The 9,048-nt window shown below is 44.9% G+C and overlaps 1 protein-coding gene across 1 annotated transcript in view; it reads right to left on the reverse strand.

Annotated features, from left to right (window-relative positions):
* Positions 1-2,834: 2,834 nt before the first annotated feature.
* The window catches only part of LOC140421420 (uncharacterized), a 35,828-nt gene continuing 29,614 nt past the window's right edge, over positions 2,835-9,048 (reverse strand). Inside the window, exon 2 of the transcript XR_011946753.1 lies at positions 2,835-3,226. The gene's annotated coding sequence lies outside the window, so the exon portion shown is untranslated. The remainder of the gene's footprint in view (positions 3,227-9,048) is intronic.

Consider the following 9,048-nt stretch of genomic DNA (forward strand, 5'->3'; position numbering starts at 1 on the left):
ATCCCTCTACCAATAAAAGCTAACACACCGTACGCCTTCTTAACAACTCTCTCAACCTGGGTGGAAACTTTCAGGGATCTATGTACATGGACACCGAGATCTCTCTGCTCATCCACACTACCAAGAATCTTCCCATTAGCCCAGTACTCTGTCTTCCTGTTATTCCTTCCAAAATGAATCACCTCACACTTTTCTGCATTAAACTCCATTTGCCACCTCTCAGCCCAGCGCTGCAGCTTATCTATGTCTCTCTGTAATTTCTAACATCCTTCCGCACTGTCCACAACTCCACTGACTTTAGTGTCATCTGCAAATTTACTCACCCATCCTTCTACGCCCTCCTCCAGGTCATTTATAAAAATGACAAACAGAAGTGGCCCCAAAACAGATCCTTGTGGTACACCACTAGTAACTGGACTCCAGTCTGAACATTTCCCGTCAACCACCACCCTTTGTCTTCTTCCAGCTAGCCAATTTCTGATCCAAACTGCTAAATCACCCTGAATCCCATGCCTCCGTATTTTCTGCAGTAGCCTACCGTGGGGAACCTTATCAAACGCTTTACTGAAATCCATATACACCACATCAACTGCTTTACCCTCATCCACCTGTTTGGTCACCTTCTCAAAGAACTCAATAAGGTTTGTGAGGCACGGCCTACCCTTCACAAAACCATGTTGACTATCTCTAATCAAATTATTCCTTTCCAGATGATTATACATCCTATCTCTTATAAACCTTTCCAAGACTTTGCCCACAACAGAAGTAAGGCTCACTGGTCTATAGTTACCGGGGTTGTCTCGACACCCCTTCTTGAACAAGGGGACAACATTTGCTATAGGCCGGCATAATCCCTCACTCTACTGCTGGGAACACACAAAGCAAGTGTGGAGTACAAGGAAAGTAGAAAGAAACTTAAGCAAGGAGTCTGGAGGGCTAAAAGGGGTCACAAAAAGTAATTGGCCAGCAGGATTAAGGAAAATCCCAAGTCTTCTTAATTTTAATAATCTTTATTGTCACAAGTAGGTTTATATTAACGTCAATGGTAGGGAAATTATTGGAGGGGATTCTTTGAGACACAATTTACTCCCACTTGGAAATAAGTGGACATATTAGTGAGAGGCATCATGGTTTTGTGAAGCGGAGGTCGTGTCTCACGAACTTGATCGAGTTTTCGAGGCAGTGACAAAGATGATTGATGAGGGTAGGGCAGTGGATGTTGTCTACATGGACCTCAGTAAGGGCTTTGACAAGGTAGGTCCCTCATGGCAGACTGTTACAGAAGATGAAGTCGCACAGGATCAGAGGTGAGCTGACAAGATGGATACAGAAATGGCCGGTACAGGAATTGAACCCGTGCTGCTGGCCTTGTTCTACATTACAAACCAGCTGTCTAGCCCACTGAGCTAAACCGGCCCTAATCTTTTATTGTCACAAGTATGATGTTATTGTGAAAAGCCCCTCGTCGCCAGAGTCCGGCGCCTTTTCGGGTAAGTCGGTTCGGGAATTGAACCCACGCTGCTGGCCTTGTTCTGCATTACAAACCTGCTGTCTAGTCCACTGAGCTAGACCAGCTCATAAACCCTGGTGTCCTGGCAAATATTTATCCCTCAATCAACATCGGCAAAATCCGATCATCTGCTCATTGCCACATTGCTGTGTGTGGCATCTTGCTTTGTTGAAATTGGCTGCTGCATTTCCGACAACAGTGACCACACTTCAGAAGCTCTTTGGGACATGTTGTGGTAATGAAAGGCACTACAGAAGTGAAAGTTTTAAATTGAAGATTAATTTTTTCTGATCCTAAATTTATTTCAGCGATCCCCAACTTCCCATTTAATAAATTTGCTTTGGTTCGGACAAGAATTGTTTTTTTAAATTTAGAGTACCCAATTCATTTTTTCCAATTAAGGGCAATTTAGCGTGGCCAATCCACCTACGTTGCACATCTTTGGGTTGTGGGGGTGAAAACCAAGCAAACACGGGGAGAATGTGCAAACTCCACATGGACAGTGACCCAGAGCCGGGATCGAACCTGGGACCTCGGCACAGTGAGGCAGTGCTAACCACTGTGCCACGGTGCTGCCTTCGGATAAGAATTTTAACCAATTAAAGAAAAGGCAGAATTCTCTGGATAGTCAATTTTAAAAGTTTATTAAAAGAAAAAGTTTACTGAACAACTTGAAGACAGTGGCATTTGCAACTTCAAGGCGGTGGAGCGTAACACTCTCTGGCTTCATCTTTGACAGTAATTTCCTTGGAACTCGGCCTCGAGTCTTAAGTACTTGGCCAGCAAGGAAGACTTTCGGAACATCGACCTTTCTCCCCAAAGTGACCATTACCTCATGGCAGAGTTGGGCCTGTTGTAACATGACCATTGGTCAATAGTTTAATTTACTTGAATCTCCAATTCCTGACACCACCTTAGACAGGAATACAATTGAACTGTTTCATACAGTTCCTTTATCTGATTCTGTACAATTCCGTTTTCATACAGTTTCAAATGTTGAGGCTAATCAGGGCTGGAAGGAGACACCAATAGGCTATTAAGTTGGATGATAAGCCATGATCATAATGAATGGCAGAGCAGGTGCGAAGGGCCAAATGGTCTCATCCTGCTCCTATTTTCTATATTTCTATGTAATCCCTTCCCACACTGAGAGCAGGTGAATGGTCTCTTCCCGGTGTGAATTCACTCGTGTTTCCACAGGGTGGATAACTGAGTGAATCCCTTCTCACACTCGGAGCAGATGAATGGCCTCTCCCCAGTGACATTGCATCGATGAATCTCCAGCTCAGATGGGAATCTGTATTCCTTCCCACAGTCCCCACACTTCCACGGTTTCTCCATGTTTTGGGTCTCATCACGTCTCTCCAGCTTGGACAATTAGTGGAAGCCTTTCTAAACACAGAACATGTGCACTGTCTCTCCTCACTGTGAATGGTGTGTGATGTTGTTTCAGGCTGTGTATCTGGTTGAAGCTCTTTCCACAACCAGTTCACTGGAACACTCTCACTCGGGTGTGTGTTGTGTGGGTCTCAGTGCTTTTCCAGTCACGCTCACGTTTAAAATCTTTTGAAGCCGACAGATTGGACAAACATTTCTCCTTCTCGCCAATGATATTCAGAGCCCAATGATATTCAGGTCAGAAGGAATCGAGTGAGTTTGTCACATCGAGACGTGATGTTTGAGATTTCTGTCTATAATTCCTCCTCTTCCAATATCCTTTAAAAACAATTTACAAAAGTCATCAGTGAGCACAGGATAGAAATTCAGAACAGACAATTCTCGTTCCTATGGAACATTATTTCCTCTCTCGTTCTCCAAAAGCTGTAAATCTCCATCCCACACAATCTCCCTCCATTCTCACTCTGCTGTATCTAATATTCACCCTCCCAATTCTCCTGAAGGTGCTGATTCATGTTGATTGACAGATCCAAGCTCAGCTCACTGCTTCCTGACCAGGACACAGAGATTAGAATGGGAGCAAGGGTAGGCCATTCGTCCCACCGAGTCTGCTCCACTATTCAATGCGATCCTTGGCCGATCTACCTCAGCACCATTTTTCCACATGATCCCCATATCTCTTAATATCTTCAATATCTAGAAACATATCAATATTTGTCTTGAACATACCTGATGACTGAGGCTCCACATTTCTCTGGGGTAGAGAATTCCAAAGCTTCACCACATCCTCGAGTGAAGAAATCCCTCCTCATCTCAGCTTTCACTCTATTTTCCTACCTGTTCCCCATAACCCTTAACTCCATTGTCAATAAAATATCTGTCAAACTTGTGCTTCAATATATTCAATGACCCCCAGGTACAACTGGTCCCTGTGGAAGAGAAATCCAAAGACTCACAACCCTTTGAGAAAGAGATGACTGGAAATCCATAACGTAGCTACAGTCTTTTATTACAAGATGAGAAATAATAATATTTACTTTATTACAGAACGGTAAATAATATATCTAATCTGTACCACGTAACAACACTAGACATTTCTCTGTCCATTATTAATTTAATTGCCCTGAAATGTCAGACATCTCCTGGGGAACCCACCCCTTTAATTGTGAACATTAGGAAAGAGACAAGCCGTTTTTGAAATAAATTTAGAGCAACCAATTGTTTTTTTTGTAATTAAGGTGCAATTTAGCGTGGCCAATCCACCTACCTTGCACATCTTTGGGTGGCGGAGGTGACACCCACGCAGACACGGAAGAATGTGCAAACTCCACACGGACTGTGACCTGGGGCCGGGATCTAACCCGGGCCCTTAGCGCCACGAGGCAGCAGTGCTAAGCACTGTGCCATCCTTTTAGTCAGTCAAATAAATGCATCAACCTGTTAAGGAGATCGGTGGGAGTAGTTGGAAACACTTTGTGGAGCCGCAAATCATGTAATTTTTTTTCCCCCAATAAAGGGGCAATTTACCATGGTTCCAGGTTGGGCTCAAATCATCAATGAGAACTCTGATCTCTGGCACGGAAGGAAACCCTGGCAGGTGGGTGGGGAGGATTCACAAACACCCGCTGGAGACCCCAAACCCCCAATAAAACCCATTGATTTTATTGTCAGTCTGCAGACAGGAGCTGGAGAACTGAATCCAGGCAGAGGAGAGGGAGGGAGAAAACTGGGAGTGGAGGAAAGAAATGGTGCAGATGGTGAGATGGGTTTGGATTTCAGCCCAGGGAGGGGGGAAGAGTGTGTGGGACGGGGATTTACAGCTTTGGGGGAACAAGAGAGGAAAAAATGTTCCAGAGGAACGAGAATTGTCTCTTCAAAATTTCTATCCTATGCTGGACTGACAGTGATGACGTTTGTAAATTCCTTTTATAGATTGAGCAAGGAAACTAAAACGAAACAATCTCTGAAAGAGATTCCATCAGGACCTGAATATTATCAGCTTTTCAATGTGGAATGAGAAACAATTGTTCTATCTAAAAAAAATATTTAAAACATCAATGTGGCAGGAAAAGCATCGAGACGCACACACACGTGAGTGAGTGTGTTCCAGTGAACATATTGTGAAAAGAGCTTTAACCAGTTACACAGCCTGACAAAACATCACACCATTCACAGTGAGGAGAAACCACACACGTGTTGTGTGTGTGGATGGGACAACTGATCATCCAACCTGGACAGACACAAGGACAACTGCACCATGGAGAAACCGTGGAAATGTCGGGACTGTGTGACGGGATTCAAATGCCCATCCACGCTAGAAGCTCACCGACGCAGTCACACTGGGGAGAGGCCATTCACCTGCTGTGTGTTGCAAGGGATTCAACGAGTTATCCAGTCTCTAGTCACACCAGCTCATTCACACTCAGGAGAAGCCATTCAGCTGCACTTTCTGTGGGAAGAGCTTCAGGCAGTCAGGCACCCTCATTACACACCGCCGGGTTCACACAGGGGAGGCCGTTCACCTGCTCCTTGTGTGGGAAGGGATTCACAAAATCATCCAACTTGCTGACGCACAAGCAAATTCACACTGGGGAGAGGCCGTTCGCCTGCTCCGCGTGTGGAAAAGGATTTACTGATTCATCCTGCCTCCTGTCACACCAACGAACTCACACTGAGGAGACCATTCAGCTGCACATACTGTGGAAAGAGGTTCAGGAGTTCATCACACCTCATTTCACACCAACGTGTTCATACCGGAGAGAGACCATTCACCTGTCCTGAGTGTGGGAAGGGATTCACAAAGTCATCTAACCTGCTGACACACCAGCGAGTTCACACTGGAGAGAGACCATTCACCTGCTCCGAGTGTGGGAAGAGTTTCATTGATTTGTCCAACCTTTTGGCGCACCAACAAATTCACAAGTGATTGTAGAGATTGGATTCTTCTCTTAATCACATCCAGCACTGAAAGATGCTCATTGTGACAGTTCATATTTGTTTCTGCTGTTTTAATACTCTCAGTAACTGGGCTGGTTGTGTTCCTGGGGCTGCAGTTCCGCTGTCTGTGACCTTCCCTATAATTCAGGAACTTTCATCAGAAATGGGTTTAGATAAACTTTTACTTCACTTGTAAAATTGAACTTTGACGCATTTATAATCCAAGATTTGTAAGATTATACTGATGAACATCTCCAATTAGAAAGTGCTGATTGATCATTGCTGACAATTCTTACTGGTTTGTACATTACACACAGCGACACCTCCATTATCCAGCAGGAAGGAGGAGAATGGGAATTGGTGGAGAATCGAGAGTCTCCAAATGCCGCCTGGTACAGAAACCCCCGAGGACAGGAATGGAGACACGTTCAATTCAAGTACTGGACTGTAAGAAATCACCGTCTAATAATCTTATGAAATCTTCAGAACGTTATTGAATATTATTGAAATAGCTCTCTCTCTCTCACTCTCCAGAAGAGCTTGTCATTTGAGGAGTGGTTGAGGACTCTGGCTGTGTACTCATTGGAGTTTAGAAGGATGAAGCGGGATCGTATTGAAACTTATAGGATACTGAGAGGCCTCGGTAGAGTGGAGGGGGAGAGGATGTTTCCACTGGTAGGAAAAACTAGAACGTGAGGGCACAGCCTCAGACTGAAGGGATGATCCTTCGAGATGAGGAAGACTTCCTTCAGCCAGAGGGTGGTGAATCTGTGGAACTCTTTGTCACAAAAGGCTGTGGAGGCCAAATCCCTGAGTCTCTTTAAGACAGAGATTGCTAGGTTCTTGGTTAATAAGGGGATCAGGGGTTATGGGGAGAAGGCAGGAGAATGGGGCAGACTCGACAGGCCAAATGGTCTAATTCTGCTCCTACCTCTTATGGTCTGATGAAGACAGATTCCAGAGTAGCTTGCTGGCCGACAAACACAGGATAGGTCTGTATTCTAAGGACATGTCTCTCGCACGGACCGTGAAAAAGTCATTTCTAACCTGAATATAATTGGATCTCATGACCCATAGTAAACCAACTATCTGTGGTTTGACTCTGTAAAGGTTAAAACTGGCTTTCGCAAGGAAAAATACCACTTTGCCAGGAAGATGAGCTTCAGCCCAACACCTACACATTGGCTTCTGCCAGTTAAAAATTCAGAGGAGACGGCCGCCACCAGCTACAGAGACCAGCTCTCACTCTGCAGCATCTGTCTGTCTGTCCTCTGGGACTGGTAAACCATTCTCACACCCTGAGCTTCAAGACTCTCTTTCTGAAAGGGCTCCAGCCATGAGTCTGTAGCACGTTGAGCATTTATAACATTATAACGATGCCCTGGAATGAGTTGCTTCACCATTCCCACAATGGCGGCCATCAGCAATTAATATTAGTCGACTGACTCCCCCACCACCATCATCTACGATCCTCACCCTGACCCCGTGAAGGGTGAGCTCCAGGTTTTCCCAGGCTTTGCAGCAGAGTGTGAACCAGTCACCACTGATGATCCCGAGGTCCAGGTTTTCCCAGGCTTTGCAGCAGAGCGTGAACCAGTCACCGCTGATGATCCTGAGGTCCAGGTTTTCCCAGGCTTTGCAGCAGAGCGTGAACCAATCACCGCTGATGATCTTGAGGTCCAGGTTTTCCCAGGCTTTGCAGCAGAGTGTGAACCAGTCACCGCTGATGATCCTGAGCTCCAGGTTTTCCCAGGCTTTGCAGCAGAGTGTGGACCAATCACCTCTGATGATCCTGAGTTCCAGGTTTTCCCAGGCTTTGCAGCAGAGTGTGGACCAATCACCTCTGATGATCCTGAGGTCCAAGTTTTACCAGGCTTTGCAGCAGAGTGTGAACCAGTCACCACTGATGATCCTGAGGTCCAGGTTTTCCCAGGCTTTGCAGCAGAGTGTGAACCAGTCACCACTGATGATCCTGAGGTCCAGGTTTTCCCAGGCTTTTGCAGCAGAGCGTGAACCAGTCACCGCTGATGATCCTGAGGTCCAGGTTTTCCCAGGCTTTGCAGCAGAGTGTGAACCAGTCACCACTGATGATCCTGAGGTCCAGGTTTTCCCAGGCTTTTGCAGCAGAGCGTGAACCAGTCACCGCTGATGATCCTGAGGTCCAGGTTTTCCCAGGCTTTGCAGCAGAGTGTGAACCAGTCACCACTGATGATCCTGAGGTCCAGGTTTTCCCAGGCTTTGCAGCAGAGTGTGAACCAATCACCTCTGATGATCCTGAGGTCCCGGCTGTTCTCGAGTCTGTGCCGGGTGTATTCACAATCCATAAACATGGTTATGGAGACGTGTTCAAACTCAAAGATATAAGCGGACCGACACAGTGTCCCATGAAACAGTACCCTCTCCCTGCTGAGAGTACGACAGACACTCAAAACACCGTCCGGTCATTGTTAAAGAATGGTGCTGTACATAAACAGCAAAAATTCAAAAATAAATTGGTTTGAGGAAGAAGTTTGGAAACAATTGTTATTTAATCTAAAATGTTGCCAGCTTCTGTACTAATAAAAATTAAACAGTAAAATTACAACTGAGAAAAGGATTATGTTTGATTCCCAAAGGATAAGCTTCAGCCTTGAAGGATGTCCGGCAGAAATCCTGTTTGAATTTGGAATCATTTTGAAATTATAAAACATCAGGAGCTTTTACAATGGGTTAAAGTGAAAAATAAACAAACAAAATATATTAATGCCTGGAATCAATGGGAATGTTGGATCTCTGATCTCAAGGTTTTCTGAGCATATTGTTGTGGACAGGAATGTTTATCCAGAGCTCATCAATGAGAGAGGGTGGGAATTAATGAGATGTCTCAGATTGAGTAGAAGTGAGGGAGGATAGGGGAAGAGACAGGAAATCACAGCAGCAAATGAACGTAATTCAATGTAACATCTCAATCCGGTATTAATGTACGTTCTAGTGAAAGGAAAGTGTGAATGAGATGAATAAATTGACAGCATTCTTTTGAAGAAGTTTGTATCTTTGTCAATGATCATTTTTAAAAGGAAACTACATTTGTTATATTACAATCCCAGACCAGACCCCAGCAGTCGCTAGTGTACTGGACCAAAACCCCAATATTTTAGTTTATTTTGTAAGGCTGTGCAAAAAGAATACTTTGCACCAGGCGTGATTGCACAAAGAAATAGGAA

Source organism: Scyliorhinus torazame, chromosome 5 (assembly GCF_047496885.1).
Source record: "Scyliorhinus torazame isolate Kashiwa2021f chromosome 5, sScyTor2.1, whole genome shotgun sequence".
NCBI lineage: Eukaryota > Metazoa > Chordata > Chondrichthyes > Carcharhiniformes > Scyliorhinidae > Scyliorhinus > Scyliorhinus torazame.